Raw genomic sequence first — 17,345 nt, 5'->3', positions numbered from 1 at the left:
GCCTCATATGTGTGTGTGTGCATCTTCCTGGTATGTGACTGTACTCCTATCTCTTGTGTGTGTTTCGTATCCATGTGTGCCTCTGCCCCCTATGTGAGTGTATATCTCAGATGTGTATATATATGTGCGTCTCAGCTACGTATGTGCGTGTCCCCTATATACATCTGTATCCCCCTTATGTGTCAGTGAAAGCTTATATTTCAACTATATGTATATGTAGGTGTGTGTATGCCTATTTCCTATAAATGAGTATGTGCATGTATGTGTGCCCCTGACGTGTATACCTTATCCTTGTGTATATGAGTGTGTGTAAACCTATTATGTACACATATGAATATGTGTATCCTAGATACTTGTATGCGGCTATACCTGCGCACATGTGAGTGTGATAGAGACAATGACCGTTCCATATACACACCATCCGGACATAAAATATATGTACATATATACACAATACATTATAAAGCACAAGTACCATCAGATCAAATCCCCTTTTTCATATTCATCCTTGATAATATTGTAATCCCATCTTAATCATTTGTCCCCAGACCGTTCAGTCAGGTGTAGAAAACTGTCCCATACCTCAGCGAAAATATCCTCTCTCCCTGCGACTCTATACGTCACCCTTTCATATGATGCTGTCCGGAACATTAGTTCCATCCATTCTTTAAAAGTAATATCAACAGGTGATTTCCAATGTCGTAATGCAATTCTACATCCTGATATCATGGCCATTCTATACCACATTCCCCGGTATTTAGGCAGTTTAATCCCTTCCGGTACTATACCCAAAACACATGCCATTGGGGCGTTATTTATCTTCACATTCAGGACCTTACTTAGGAATATCACAATTTGATCCCACATTTTCCGGACCTTCTCACATTCGTATAACATGTGCAGTAAAGTGCCTGTCTCCTTCTCACATCTCCAGCAGATGTCACTGTCCCTTAATTTCAGTCTGGCCAGTTTACTAGGCGTCCAATAGCTTCTGTTCAACACTTTGTAAAAAATAAGTTGTGACTGCGCCTCCCTAGAGAATTTACTCCATTTGGACACCAGTTTCTCCCACATTTCCTCAGTAATATCCTCACGTACATCGTTCTCCCAGCTCAATCTCAGACCCGCCAATTTGGGTGCATTGTATTCTCTTATAACATCATAAAATCTTGACGCACCGCCTTTCCTACGCCATCCTTTATAGAATATTTCTTGAATTGCAGTAATCGGGCCACACTTTGGTCCTCCTATTGATGACGATATACAATGTCTAATCTGTAGGAATTTATAAAAGTTTTTATTATCTATATCAAAATCCTCTTTAATATCCTCAAAAGGCAAGACCCCATCCTCCCCGGCTATATCCCCTAGTACATGTATCCCCCTTTTAATCCAATCGTCCCATATGACTGATTTCTTACCAATCTTTAGTTTCTTATTATACCATATAGAGGCTCTCGTAGTTAAATATGGGCTATCACCAGTCATTTTGTGCGATTGATTCCAAGTTTCCCTGATAAATGCCATTAAAGGGTTTTTAAAAGGTATAGGTCTGTCTGATTGTGTCAGGAAGGATTCCAGAGATGAGGGATATATCATTTCCTCCTCCATCTTGACCCAAGCAGGTGCCTCCTCAGACGAGTGATTCAGTTTGGAGAGCTGGGAGAGCGAGAATGCATAGTGATACCAGTCTAGTTTAGGCAGGGATAAGCCGCCATTTTCCTTTGCTGCATACATTTTGGCCCGTCCAAATAGCGGCCTTTTGCCCCCCCACAGATAAACATTAATGACTTTGTCATACTGTTTGAGTAATTGGGTCGGGAGAGTCAGCGGCACCAGTCTCCCCTTCTGACAGCAAGCAGCAGGAGTTTGACGGTCAACATTCTGAATGGTCTCGCTACAATCAGACGATTGAACGCGGACAGATCCAGTATAGGTCTGACCCCTCCCGTTTTTTTGGGCACCAGAAAATAACGGGAGTAGACGCCTGACATCGCGTCCTCTCTCGGGACCACGACTATAGCCTGCTTCGCCAACAGAGATCGAATCTCGTCGGCCAGAGCTGTCACTGCTTCTGACCCTGACAATAAGGTCTGGACCAAACTGGAAAACGGAGGGTGGGGTTGTGCGAACTGCAAAACAAGCCCCTCCCTCAACGTTCTCTCTATCCACCCCTCCAAACGGCATTCTTGTCGCCATATGTGAAAATAATCCCACAGCGCACCCGCCGTCAACTGACGCTGGGCCGCAAGGAACAGTAGATAGGTGGCCCGGTCCCTCCCACTGTGCGACGCACTCAAGGGGGGACCCTGACAGAAAGGGCCGGTTTGATACGGGAGAAGCTGCCATCAAACTGGTTGACACACACCCCCCCCCCTGAACACCCATCTAACGCATGCTGAGGAGTTGTTCTACAGCTAGACATGCAAGGCGTGAGGACCCCATGGGCTCCTCCACGCCGTAGCCCTGCAGTGATATTGCTATCACCCAAATCACGCTCGCCTCTTCTTTGCAGACCACTGCCGTTCTCACGGGAGTGGGAGGCATCAGCGAGATACCCCGCCTGGCGAAGGCGAGGCTGGGGTAACCCTCGCTGAGCATTCAACCGAAGAGGCCTCGAGTCCCCCTGCTGACCACTGTAAATAGTGGCAGCCGTAACACCAGGCTCACCCATCACACAACGTGTGGTGCAGGAGCCACGCGACAGCACAACATTCTCACGGACAGACCCAGGCTCAGCCATCAACTGGGTGTCAGCCCCTGTCCCCATGAGAAGCGAAAAGTGGGGCCGCATGCGCTTCAAAGAAGGTTCGCGGCCCGCAGCCAAAGGAAAACGATCAGAGCCCCGCTTCCATGGGTAACGGAGCGAGGAGTGAACGGGGAGCGGGCTGCTCGCGGCAGAATGACGACGGCTTGTTTGTTCCAAGCCGAGTACACCCAAAATGGCCGATCCCTCGGCCGCCAAGGCTGTCGGCCTTGTGGATCCCTGTTGACTCTCCGCCCAGGGTACCACTGGCGGGGGAAACATGGCCGCCTGTCGAGGGCCTCGCCACAGTCGCTGACAAGGCCATGCTCCAACCTCTGGCTGCATAGCGTGAGGCGGTGTGGGACCCAGATCAACAACCGCCTGCGCCTCCGCAGAACGACCAAAAAGTCCTTCTGTGGAAAAAGGAGCCGTGAGGAGAGAAACTCTATCTTCTTCCCCAAGAGGAGATTGCTCCAACCAGATATGCCTATTAACAAACGTTGATAGCATCCTAATCCTCCCCGCAGTTATAGCTTGCGACTGAGTCAAAATCTCTATAACACCAAAAACATGCTAAATGTTTTCAGTGTCTGCTGGTCCCGTAGCCCCATTACCCGACGCTAATGTGGACAGGAAAATAGTCAGCTGAGCCATAACACTGGCCACCGCTAAATACCATCCTGCAGCAGTATAACACTCATCCGTCCATACTGCCACCCTCCGAGCCGATTCGCTCTCAAGCATCGGCCGGGTGGGACATCGTTCATCCCCGCCGGGGCACAGGATCAAAGCTACCTGGCTACTTAGCCACAGTACACCCGGCCTGCACCCTGTTGTCAACCCTTTTACCCGTAAAAAGGGTAAATAGGACTCAGCAAAACCCCCCACATTAGCTACCGACTGACCTTCATTAATGAACCGAGCAAGAGGAGGGAAAAGCGGCAACATCCCACGGCGGGGAACATTAGAACAGCGACCCATTTCAGCATTAGCATTAGCAGTAGCATTAGTGTTAGCAGCATGCTCCAGGATCGCCCGGAAACCGTCCACATCAGGGGAACGTTCACCAAGCCATCCCGCCCCTGGCGCCGACACACACTTCACAGCATTACTAACACTAACATCAATGCCTGATGACACAGGGCCTACCTGTGTGCAAGCCGGCTCGATAGCCAAACCTTGCACGCTGCTCCTCGATCTGCTGCCACAAGATGAGGAAACATCAGAATAGGCCCGACGTGTCGTTGAAACATGCCCCGAAGATTCCAGGGGTAAGCAAATTTCCGGTAAGCATTCAATATTACGCAATTTCTCTAATCTTTTCATAGCACTAGTTACATAGGGCATCTTGCATCCGCTATGATGGAAACGAAAATAGAGGAAGAGTGAGTGGTGACCACGCCTAGTACTTTATAGTACGCCACTAAAGGGGCGGGGCCTGGCAGGTGGTGGGTGTATTTGTTTTTTTCGTTGATGGTGTACAATAGGTACATGAGATGAGGTATATCTCGGTATGGCTTAAGAGCGGGACGCGATGCAAGTACGCTATATAACACACATAAATAAAAGAAGAAAGAAAAAACAATACAAAAAACACATTAACTCTAATGACTTCCAAGGTAGAGGTCACTTTTGTGCAGGAATTTGTGGCAGCCTGCCCCATTTGTGCACGGAACAAAGTTTCTCAACAGTCACCACCAGGGCTGCTTCATCCTTTGCCGATTCCTAGTCGTCCGTGGAGCCACATCGCCATGGATTTTGTGACTGGTCTGCCTCCTTCTGATGGTCACAGCGTCATCATGGTGGTGGTGGATAGGTTCTCCAAAGCAGCTCACTTCATTCCGCTGGTCAAGCTGCCATCTGCTCAGGAGACCGCTCAACTGGTGGTTTACCATGTCTTCCGAATTCATGGCATCTGCCAGGACGTGGTGTCGGACCATGGACCCCAGTTTACTGCTCGGTTTTGGAAGGCATTCTGTGCTATACTGGGTGCGACGGTTAGCCTGTCATCAGGGTTCCACCCGGAGAGCAATGGGCAAACAGAGCGCACCAACCAGTCTATGGAGAGTACGCTTCGCTGCTTGGCCTCCTCCAATCTGACCACTTGGAGTCATCAACTGGCATGGGCAGAATATGCACATAATTCATTGTGCAATGCATCCACTGGTCTCTCCCCATTTGAGGTTCAGTTTGGGTATCAGCCTCCACTGTTTCCTGAACAGGAGGCCTGTAGCTGTTCCGCAACCGTTCCTATTTCCGGGGTAGGGCTGATTGGCCCCAACAGGCACGTGACCCGCCGCGGCCAGGCCCCCGCGGCAGCCCCAGGACGCGGCAACGAGGCTGCTGTGGTTCACAGGCGCTTTCCGCCTTCAACGCCGCAGAGTTACCATACGCTATACAATATACTATGTGTAACTGAGGGGTACAATTCCCTGACTGTATTACTAGATATGATACTTACTACCACTACCTTTGTACTTAACATTCGGCCACCCAGTACACGGCATAAATATATTATCATGAACACTCTCACGTAGATGAAACGGATCCAACACAAATGTACGAATTAGAAACAGGTCTTTATTTCCTACACAGCGATGGTGTGTAGAATAAGCACTTAATCACTTAATTACATTTATGAATTGAAATAGTATGCACTTTTATGGCAAGGAGTATTCGTCGGTATATCAATAGATAATGTCCAATCTCTGAAGGCGCAGGTGGTAAATATACGACCTGGAATAGTTAAGGAATAACAGCAATGATACTTTAATGATTATAGGCTGGATACACTAGAGGGGGTTAATCCGGTCGCTTGTAAGCCGACAGGAGTAGGAGGGGGGGGGGGGGGGTAGAATCCAGCTGCCTCGTCCGGCCAAGGGTATCCCAGGTGAACCCACTGTAGTGCCGTTCAATGCGCCGGCGATCCTTGGACCACAGATGAAAGCAGGTGGACTCTTTGTGGGCCGGCTCTCTCCGGTCCACGGGGGAGAGATGTGGAGAGACCTCGTCTTGCAGAGCGTCTCCTCACCTTGCGTCCTCTCCAGGGGGGGGGGTTCCAACACACGGTAGTGTCGGGGGTCTTTATCCATAGAATAATCAAAGTATCCAAAGCATAATCCGTGCCTGGGAAGGCGGGCTGTCGTCGGTAGAATAATCCGGTATACAGGTCCACTCGCTCGTCGGCTCTGGGGCTCCTCGGGTGCAGCTTCACATAGGGTCAACCACCCTGGGTAAGCAGCCAGTTCTCTGCCCGAAACGATGGGGTACTGACTACGGTAGTATTCTCACCGCACGAAGCACTATATATTAACAGACTATTATTAGCTTAATAGACTACGTCCAACTCGACGATATAGTGCCAAATATGACTATTCAAATATTAATATACACGATGTCTCAATACCGATGGTAGGCCGAACTTGGCCTTACTCCCACACGTGGCATCGCGGGGAGGCTTTACGTCTGTGACTCTATTGGAGGGTAAGAAACTGGACTGAAAAGAAAGTCCTACTTTAGTAGCGCAGTATATATACGCACTATGAACAAATAGTCCCATTAGTGGTGCGGTAGCCAAATTCCTACGCGGAACTAGGACTTGTTCGTACATGTCAAGCGGTACGTTTGAACTGGGTCTGAGGGGTATGGCAGCCTGGCACCAAGGTCTCGACCAATAGTAGAATGGAGACTATTATGGGATGTTCAGTAGGCTAGAATGGATATTCAATGCATATTGTACAAGGAATATACAAGGGATATCAGGGAATATTAGAGAATATACAAATACAATTAAATATATATATATAAATAAATATATATATTCGGTTTAATCTGGCCCTTCACAACAGCCACCCCCTGAATAGGTCCCAGACCTAATCAGTTAAACGGAGACAGATTAATCGCGTTGTCTATTTACACATAAGGGTTTGCTGTAGGGGTCAGTCAACTTCACAAAGTCATAGGGTTGTAGGGTCATGGTCATCATCGATTGTGTCTGGGAGTCGAGGCAGTTCTATGAGCCTTGCCACGGGACGGGTGTAAGTGCGACCCTGGACGAGCACTTCAGCTGCTCGGACCTTGCCGTCGGCACCGGTGATCACTTTGCTTACGCGGCCGGCCGGCCACATAGCTCTGGGCAGTGATTGATCAATAATCATGACGACTGTTCCTTCTGTCAAATTGTCTCTCTCCTTTACCCACTTCTGGCGGGTCTGTAGAGACGGTAGGTAGTGCAGTAGGAAACTGTTCCAAAACTTGTCGGCTAATACTTGGCTGTACCTCCACATTCGTCGGCCGTTCGCTTCTTCAGGCCGGTACATTGTCTGGGGTAATGTGGGATCTAGCCGCCCCATCAGGAGTGTGTTGGGGGTAACTGGGTCGATATCCGCCACATCACTGGAGACATATCCGAGGGGCTTCGAGTTAAGTACTCCCTCAATCTCCGTGAGGACTGTCATTAGGACTTCTTCCGCCACAGTCTGGGCCCCAAGTACTGCGTACAGGGCTGTCTTTATGGAGCGCACTTCTCGTTCCCAAGTGCCACCGAAGTGGGGTGCGTTTGGGGGGTTGAATTGGAAATCAACCTGTGCTGGAGCGAGGTGGGTCTTAAGTTCTGGGCCCATAGCTTGGAAGCTCTCTCTCAGCTCTCTTTCGCCGCCTTTAAAGTTTGTCCCATGATCTGACAATAGGGTAGACGGTCTTCCTTTCCGTGATATGAATCTACGGAAGGCCATAAGGAATGAGTCTGTGCACATGGTCGGGAGAAGCTCGATGTGTATCGCTCTGGTGGTCATGCATTTGAATACAATACCCCACCGCTTCTCGGTTCCTCTTCCTTTCTTTATGTGCAGCGGGCCAAAGCAGTCCATACCCGTTGAGTGGAATGGCTTGTCACCGATTCGGAGGCGACATGGAGGAAGGTCAGCCATCCTTGGTATGCTGGGCTGCGCGCGCCACTTGCGGCAGTCTAGACATGTTCGTTGGAAGCGTCGTACCGCCTCTCTTCCTTGTAGGATCCAGTAACGACGTCTGATTTCCGCGAAGACTCTTTCTGCTCCTGCGTGATGTACATCCTCATCGTATTTCTTTATAATCAGCTCTGTGACCTTGTGTCGGCTGTTCAATACGATCGGGTATTTAATGTCATCCGGTAGATTGGGGGCTCTGCGTAGGCGACCACCCACTCTGATGAGGGTGTGAGCGTCGCTCTCAGGGGCCAGGTGAATTAATCTGCTGTCGGATGGGACGGGCTTTCCTCCCTGTAGACAGGCCAATTCATCGGGGAACGAGTCTCTCTGGGCTCGCTGCAGTAGAAGCAATTCTGCTTCCTCGTAGTTAGCTGCTGACATATCAGCGGGGGACTTGCACTCCGGGTGGTACCGCAGGAATGTTCTTTGTTGTGCACTCTCTATGGACGTGCAATCGTTTATGTTAGGGTCGGTGGAGGCTACGGTGCTCAATCCACAGAACACAGACTTCTTAATTTCCACCTCCTCTGGACTTGCTTCCCTCGGGATAGGCATGGGCCACTGTCCTTCCGGGAGTCTTAGGAATGCGGGGCCGTCACTGTAGACATTGCGACGGGTGAGGTCATCCAGGGGCATCCCCCGGGTGATGACGTCAGCTGGGTTCTGTTTTGTATCAACGTAGCGCCACTCTGTTTCTCCGGTTAACTCTTCGGTTAAGTCTTGAATCTCGGTGACTCTGACTCCCACGAAGACTTTGTACTTGCATGAGTCCGATTTGATCCAGGCGAGTACCGTCGTGGAATCTGACCACAGGATTGTTCAGGACACCGGTATGGTGAGCTCACGTTGGATGAGCGTGGCTAGGTGCGCTCCGGCTAGGGCTGCGCAGAGCTCTAGACGTGGGATAGATTGTTGCTTGCGTGGGGCTATTCTCGAGCGGGCGAGGACAAATGCTGTGTAGATCTCTCCCCCCTGGTCTTGGGCCCGCAAGTAGGCTACTGATCCGTATGCGACCTCTGAGGCGTCACTGAAGACGTGTAAGTCCATTTTACATGTCTCTGGCCTCACCGTGGGTGGGAAGTAGCTTCGGCGCATATTAACGCCTGGGAGTGAGTGGAGCTCCATCTCCCACTCTCTCCAGGTGGATGCAAGGTGTGCGGGAATGGGGTCGTCCCAGCCCTGGTCCTTGTCCCACAATGCTCGTACAATCATTTTTGCCCTGGTGGTGTACGGTAGAATACATCCTAGCGGGTCATATTGTCGGGCGAGTGTTGTGTACACACTCCGTCTGGTGGTCGGCGCCGCCGCCGGCCTTCCCTGCTCCGTAGTCAGGGGCTTGTGTCTGTAGTGAAGCGAATCTGTTTTGAATCGCCACACCAATCCCAGGGTCATCTCCTGGGCTTCTCCCGGGATTGTAGCCATCCAGGTCTCGCTGCTGGCTGCCTTGTCCTCGGAGGAGAGGCTGCGCAGTACTTGCGGATCGCTGCTGGCCCACTGCCTGAGATCAAAGCCGCCTTTGATCAATGAGGCGCGGAGTTTAATCAGGAGAGCCTCGGCTTCTTCCTGGGTTGAAAGGCTTTGTAGACAGTTGTCTACGTAGAAGCTGTTCTTTACGCTGTGTCGGACCTCTTCGTCCGCTGCTGGGTCCTCTGCTACATGTTTCTGTAGTGCAAATGTCGCACAGCAGGGGCTGCACGTCGTTCCGAAGGGGAGGACTTCCCATTGGTAGATGGCTGGGTGCTCATCTCCTGGCTTCTCTCTCCATAGGAACCGTAACAGGGGCTTGTCCGCCTCTACTAATCTCACCTGCAGGAACATTCCTTTAATGTCCCCGCTGATGGCCACCTTTTCCTGGCGGAAGCGGAGTAGAACGCTGAGTAGGGAGGGGCCGAGTGTGGGACCGGGCAGTAACTCTTTATTCAGATTTTGGGATCCGATCTGGTAGCTGCAGTTAAATACTATGCGGTCTTTACCGTTGTGATGGACCTTGTGGTGGGGCACGTACCACGATTCAGTGGTCTGGTCAGCCTCTTTAATGTCCATCTTTGTGACGTGTCCCGCTGTGATGAGCTTCTCAATCTCAGCGCGGTATACACTCTCTTGGGCGGGGTTCTTGGCTAAGCGCCGCTCCGTGTTCAGCAGGTACCGTTCTATGGCGTCTGTCTTGGCGTGGAAAGTAGGCATTCCTTCTCGCCGCAGGAGTGGCGTGGCGTATCTCAACACGCCGTTGACCGGGACTCTCTTGGTCCCTGTCTCGAGGAGGTGAATGGCGTAAATGTCATCTTTAGAGCGAATGTCTTTCTTTCCATTCTTAAAGGGCATTTGTTCCAAGCTCCATAGCCGCTCTACGTGTTGCAGGAGTGCGGTTTCTCCCTCTGTGACTCGGGAGTGGAGACATCTAGTGGCTGTACTTCGGTTGAGAGATTTGGCGAGCGGGCCTTGGAGAGTCCATCCCAAACGGGTCTCGACTGCTGCAGGACAGCCTCGGGGTCCGGTATGAACCCGGTCTATCGGGACAATGAGGTCTGCATGGTCGGAGCCTATCAACAGGGTCGGCATAGCATTGTCTATGAGCGGGATCGGTAACTTGCGCAGATGTGCATATTTCTCCATCAGCTTGGCGACGGGGTATGTGTACCGCGACAGTCCTATTTCTTGGCTGGTGAAAGCGTCTGCAATCTGGTACCGTCGCTCAGGCTGGCCGCTTGCTGCGATAGAGAATGAGACATTCTCGCCCTTTATCGTCTTCAAATCTCGTCTTATTGTCCGAATTGTCATTTGGGTTTCGCTTCCCCGCAGCCCTAGCTGGGCCGCAGCGGAGGCGAGCAGCAGGGTCTTCTCTGACCCGTCATCGAGGACGGCGTAAGTGTCCAGGACTTTATTCTGGTAGCTTAGTGTCACACGCACTACTTTTAGGAGTACTCGGGCTCCACTGCTGCTGGCGGGATCGATGTACATGACGCTCGCTTTGCGGCTGGATGGTGCAGGTGAAGGGCGCCGTCTGTTACTGTCGTGAAGTATGTCCAGATGGGCTCCATCGCACTTGGTGCACCTTTTCTTTAAGCGGCATTCGGCTGCCATGTGTGAGCGCGCACAGCGAAAACAGCGCTTGTTGGACTTTATCCATTGACCTGCTTCCTCCGCGTTCAGCTTGGGGAAGGAGTCACATTGCGCTAGCCAGTGTTCTTTCTCACAGTAGGGGCACACTATCTTCCACTTCTCCGTTCTGGAGGGGGTACTGTGGCTCCTGCTGCTCGGTACTGACTCCGATTGGTGCATCACAGTCACCGATCTTCTTCCATCATTTAGTCGTCTGGTTCCTTCTCTGGAGCCAGGGGTGCTCCGTCCGAATGTATCTAGCCGTAGGCTGCTGACTTCTCTCGCCAGGAAGTCTGCTAGATCGAGGAGGTTCGGTTCGGGGCCATTCGGGTCTCTGTGGTCCCTCTGCCGCCTAAAGCGCTCCTGACGAGCGGGCGGCAGCTTCTCCAGGATCCTTTCCACATTTGAGTTGGCGTAAAGTTCATACTTCCCCTTCTCTCTTTGCGCTCCCAACATCCCTACCAGGGACTGCACTCTGATGGACAGGTCGTCCAGTGCTCGATTGTCTATTGCTGGGGGTAAGCGGTCGATGTGTCGGATCTCCTGGATCACGTAATCCCATATGCGCCCATACCTCTGGTCCAATGCTACCAGCGCTGCTGTGTATGGGGTGGTGGAAGTCGCGTAGGCGAGCGCTATATTATGTGCGCGGGGCACCTTTAAGTGCTGCAGTAGGATGGCGTATTTGTGGCGTTCATCCAATACATCCACCAACATGGTCTCCAGACACATGCGGAGTTCTGTATACTGGGCCCGGTTCTCTTGGGTGAAGTCGGGTACCATAGGCGTGCCAATGTATGACGCTGACTGTGGATACATCGGCGAGCGTTGGGGGAGAGGCCTCCTAGGCGAGTCTCCTCCCGCTCCTTGGTATGGGCTGGTACCGGCAGTGTACCATGGCCCGCTTGTCCAGGTGCTGTTCCTCGGTGCGGGTCGTGCGTCGTGCTCACCCGTGTATAGAGTCGGGGGTCTGTAGCGCAGCTCCGCGGGAGTATAGCCTGGGCTGTACCGGACCTCCTGGTCCGGTAGAGTACTGTGCTGTCTTCGGGCGCGGTTCTCCTCCTCTTCCTCTTCGTCTTCAGTTAGGTCATCCAGTGCTTGTAGTCTCTGGTTTAGCCTCTCCACAGGATATGCTGCTCCTTCCCGGTTGCTAGGTCTCGCTTGGACCGGTGGGGGGAGGTGGTCTGTGGGGGGTATAGACCTCGTCTGTTGGTCAAGTTCAGGGTTGTTTACTCGGCTAGGGGATGCCGCCCTGGAGGTGTGTCTAGACGAGTTCCTGGAGCCTCTGGCGGAGGGAGAGGGTGTTGTCCGTCTGATCAGCTGTTCTATTAGTTGCGCTTGCTGTCTGTCGCGCTCTGCGTCCCGTAGAGCACCAGCAGCTGCTCGCTGGCTGTCTGCTCGGTCTCGGGCCACATTCTCTTCCATCTGAATGCGTCTTATTTCCAGGCGTATGTGCTCTTCTTCGCTCCGTTGCTGTATCTGCAATCGATCGCTTTCACCCTGGAGTCTATCGCGTTCAGTAGAGGCTTTCAGGCTGACGAGGAATGCCTGCTGTAGGGTCCTCTCTGCCTCGCTGGGAGAAGGCGGTTGTATAGGGGAGCCTTCCCTCGGGGTACTCCTTGCGGAGCCTTGGAGCTCTATCTCCACGGTGCTCTCCCCGTCTTCTTCCGTGCCGAGTTCTCTCTCGGTAGCGTTGTATTCCTCCCGGGACTCATCGGGGACTACTTCTTCAGTACTGGCGGGGTGTGAAGTCATGTCTGGTTCCCACTGGTCCCCACCGTGAACTTGGTCAGTTACATTAGAGCCCGTAGGGGCCTCTATGGTCGGGGTAGTCTGGGCGTTGGGGTTAGACATACTTTTACTTTCTAGTTTTACCGCGTTTACTGTTAGTAGAAGACTAGGTTGTTGACTGACAGCGTAAGCCTCTAAGTACTGAGGGAGCCGTTGTTCGCGCTGCGGGCGTTGGTTAGGAGGATCGTTTCGTGGAGTGTTCATCATAGGCCATTTCAATATTAATAACACTATATTAATATTACACTAATTACCCTCCGGCTCGAAGGACCAATTGTAACTGAGGGGTACAATTCCCTGACTGTATTACTAGATATGATACTTACTACCACTACCTTTGTACTTAATATTCGGCCACCCAGTACACGGCATAAATATATTATCATGAACGCTCTCACGTAGATGAAACGGATCCAACACAAATGTACGAATTAGAAACAGGTCTTTATTTCCTACACAGCGATGGTGTGTAGAATAAGCACTTAATCACTTAATTACATTTATGAATTGAAATAGTATGCACTTTTATGGCAAGGAGTATTCGTCGGTATATCAATAGATAATGTCCAATCTCTGAAGGCGCAGGTGGTAAATATACGACCTGGAATAGTTAAGGAATAACAGCAATGATACTTTAATGATTATAGGCTGGATACACTAGAGGGGGTTAATCCGGTCGCTTGTAAGCCGACAGGAGTAGGAGGGGGGGGGGGGTAGAATCCAGCTGCCTCGTCCGGCCAAGGGTATCCCAGGTGAACCCACTGTAGTGCCGTTCAATGCGCCGGCGATCCTTGGACCACAGATGAAAGCAGGTGGACTCTTTGTGGGCCGGCTCTCTCCGGTCCACGGGGGAGAGATGTGGAGAGACCTCGTCTTGCAGAGCGTCTCCTCACCTTGCGTCCTCTCCAGGGGGGGGGGTTCCAACACACGGTAGTGTCGGGGGTCTTTAGCCATAGAATAATCAAAGTATCCAAAGCATAATCCATGCCTGGGAAGGCGGGCTGTCGTCGGTAGAATAATCCGGTATACAGGTCCACTCGCTCGTCGGCTCTGGGGCTCCTCGGGTGCAGCTTCACATAGGGTCAACCACCCTGGGTAAGCAGCCAGTTCTCTGCCCGAAACGATGGGGTACTGACTACGGTAGTATTCTCACCGCACGAAGCACTATATATTAACAGACTATTATTAGCTTAATAGACTACGTCCAACTCGACGATATAGTGCCAAATATGACTATTCAAATATTAATATACACGATGTCTCAATACCGATGGTAGGCCGAACTTGGCCTTACTCCCACACGTGGCATCGCGGGGAGGCTTTACGTCTGTGACTCATCGAGAGATATCCGTCCGCCCACACCGTTATTATTCATATCGGAGCAAATGACGTAATGGCTAGACAATCCGTTAAACTCCAATCTGACTTTGAATCACTAATACTCACTATTGAAAGCCTGGGTAAAATATGCATTGTGTCTGGCCCCATTCCATCCATAGGTCGTGGATCTGAGCGATTTAGCCGTCTGTTCTGGTTGCACAAATGGCTACAGACCCACTGTACTACTATAGGACTTTGCTATATAAATAACTTTGATCTGCTCTGGTCCAGACCATTACAGACCCGATGGCATCCATCCAAACATATCAGGGGTAAATGTGCTAATACATAACGTCATACAAAGTATAGCATCACTGGCCTGACAACCAACCATATCTAGCTCTGTAGACTATATACAGAAGCAGCCTAAACTACAAAAAAACACGTTGAGTGTCATCCCGATTCTGATCACCAAAAGACTAATCAATTACTCATTATCACGTCCCATATGTAAATCTAACCTTATCAATATCAGTGTTCAACCACAGACTATCTCACACCCCACTACAGAACCCGTACAGCTAAAACTAGCACTGTTCAACGTTAGAGCGCTGAAACAAAAATCATTTCTGATAAATGAACTCATAGTAAAACATGGTGTACATTGTATGTTTTTAGTAGAGACATGGTTAGACAATATCACTGGTGTAGCAACACTGATTGAGACCTGCCCTTCCAATTTTAAATTCTATCAATCAAACAGACAGAGTGGGAGGGGAGGAGGAATAGCAGCAATCATCTCCACTCAATTTGTGTGCAATGATATTGACCTGGGAACATTTTTATCATTTGAATACCTTGCTATTGTATTAAAAACAGAAATGCCAGTAATATGTGTGACATTGTATCGACCACCAAGGTACTCGCCACTCTTCATACAGGAATTTTCAGAACTCATATCGATCTGCATTACCAGGTATGATAGAATCATTCTTAATGGAGATCTAAATATTCATATCAACAAAAAGGATGACCCCAGGGGTTGTGAGTTTCTGAACCTACTGGACAGTTTTGGACTGATGCAACATGTTCACGAGGCCACCCACCAACATGGCAACACTCTGGACCTACTAATAACAACAGGGCTAAACATTGAGAATATATCAGTAAAACAAATTCCAATTTCTGACCATTATTGTGTGTTCTATGGTACAAGCCTAATATTACATAAGACCAGAAGCGAATTCCTAGTTCACAGAAGGCTTCTGGACGCTAGAGCTGAAGCAAAATTCTCTAGTATGATGAAATCATACGACCAATGCAGTGAATCCTCCTTAAATCAGCAAGTGCAAAACTTCCACAGCACCTTGTCAACTGTGTTAGATACTGTTGCCCATCTAAAGGTTAAAAAGGTAAAAACTGATAGAATCTCTCCATGGCTAAATAAAACCAATGTTAAAGATAACAAGAGAAAATGTAGGATAGCCGAGCGAAAATGGAGGAAACTCAAACTCACAGCTCACTTTAATTTATACAAAGACGCCATGGGCGCATACAATAAGGCAATACAACTTGCGAGAAAGGAATATTTTTCCAAAAGGATCTCAGAAAATATGGGTAACTCCAGGGTACTTTTTTCCACCATTGACCGGCTGATTAACATACCACCCCCCCATATACCGCAGCAATCAGCCACAAAATGTGAAGAGTTCGCAGTTTTCTTTAATGAAAAAATATCATTGATTAGAGCAAGCATTACCGCTGATATGGATCTGGCTATGAGTGAAACCCCACCTGAGATAACTATGGGGGAATTCACATGTATTACATTACCTGACCTCTGTAAGATTGTCTCTGAGTGTAATTCCGCCACCTCCTGCCTCGATCCTATACCAACAGCATTTCTCAAGCGGGTGTTTGATAGTGTCTCAAATCATGTCCTTGAAATCATAAATATGTCTCTTCAAACAGGCACTTTTCCAGATGCATTTAAAACAGCTGTAGTAAAACCACTACTAAAGAAAACAAACTTAGATGTAAACGAACTAAAAAGCTATAGGCCAATATCGAACCTTCCATTTATCAGCAAGATATTAGAAAAGATAGTCTCAGTACAAATAAACTCCTTTCTCAAAGATAATAACATCATGGAGGAACTACAATCAGGTTTCAGAACAAATCACAGCACTGAAACTGCCCTTACCAAAATAGTTAGCGACCTCAGGCTAAACTCCGATGCTGGCAAAGTCTCAATTCTTGTCCTATTGGACCTTAGTGCAGCGTTCGATACGATTGACCATAATATCTTGATCAGTCGTCTAGAAAGACTGGTTGGCTTTTCCGATCATGTACTAAATTGGCTCATAACATACATTAAGGGGAGAAGGTTCTATGTTAAGCTTGGAGACAATGTATCCGAGGAACATGACAGCAATTTTGGAGTCGCACAAGGAAGCTGCCTTGGTCCATTACTCTTCTCACTATATATGCTGCCCCTCGGGGACATCATTCGAGACCACAATGTATGCTTCCATAGTTATGCTGATGATACACAACTATATATCTCCGCAGAACCAAATAACACTACAGCCATACAGTCCATTACAAATTGTCTGTTAGCAATAAACAAGTGGATGAACAATAACTTCCTAAAATTAAACGAAAGCAAGACCGAAATCCTATTGATCGGCCCAAAAGCGAAAAGGGAAGTGCTTTGTAAAAACCTGGGGAGTCTGTCATCCTATGTAAAGACTGAGGTTACAAGCCTAGGTGTCATCTTGGACTCAGACCTGACCTTTAAGTCTCATATAAATAAGGCCATGAAAACGTCATTCTTCCACCTAAGAAACATAGCGAAAGTAAGACCTTTCGTAAATAAAAAGGATGCAGAGAAACTTATTCATGCTTTTGTATCAAGTCGGCTTGACTATTGTAATGCACTGTTCACTGGTCTTCCCAAAGCAACCATTGGGAAGCTTCAGCTTATCCAAAACTCTGCAGCTCGATTACTAACTCATACAAGGAGAAGAGAACATATCACTCCAGTCCTGGCCACTCTGCACTGGCTTCCAATAACTCATAGAATTGATTTTAAGGTCCTTTTCCTAACATATAAAGCTCTTAATGAGCAAGGCCCAAAATACATAGCAAATTCCCTAGTTAGTTATCTGCCCTCAAGAACGCTACGGTCATCCACTACAGGTTTACTAGACACGCCCAGAAACCAAAAAAGGATAGGAAGTATGGCATTTGCCAACTATGCCCCAAAACTATGGAACACACTACCAACACACATCAGAAACGCCAGCTCTATACACATTTTTAAAGGAAAATTAAAAACGTACCTATACAGTCTAGCTTACAAATAGTTATGGCTTGGAAAAACCTGATGGATCCATGAGGCTAGGATAAGCCTTGTGGAC

This window comes from Notolepis coatsorum, assembly GCF_963971535.1.
Source record: "Notolepis coatsorum genome assembly, chromosome: 8".
Taxonomy (NCBI): Eukaryota; Metazoa; Chordata; class Actinopteri; order Aulopiformes; family Paralepididae; genus Notolepis; species Notolepis coatsorum.
Note: the sequence above shows the minus strand (reverse complement) of the source record.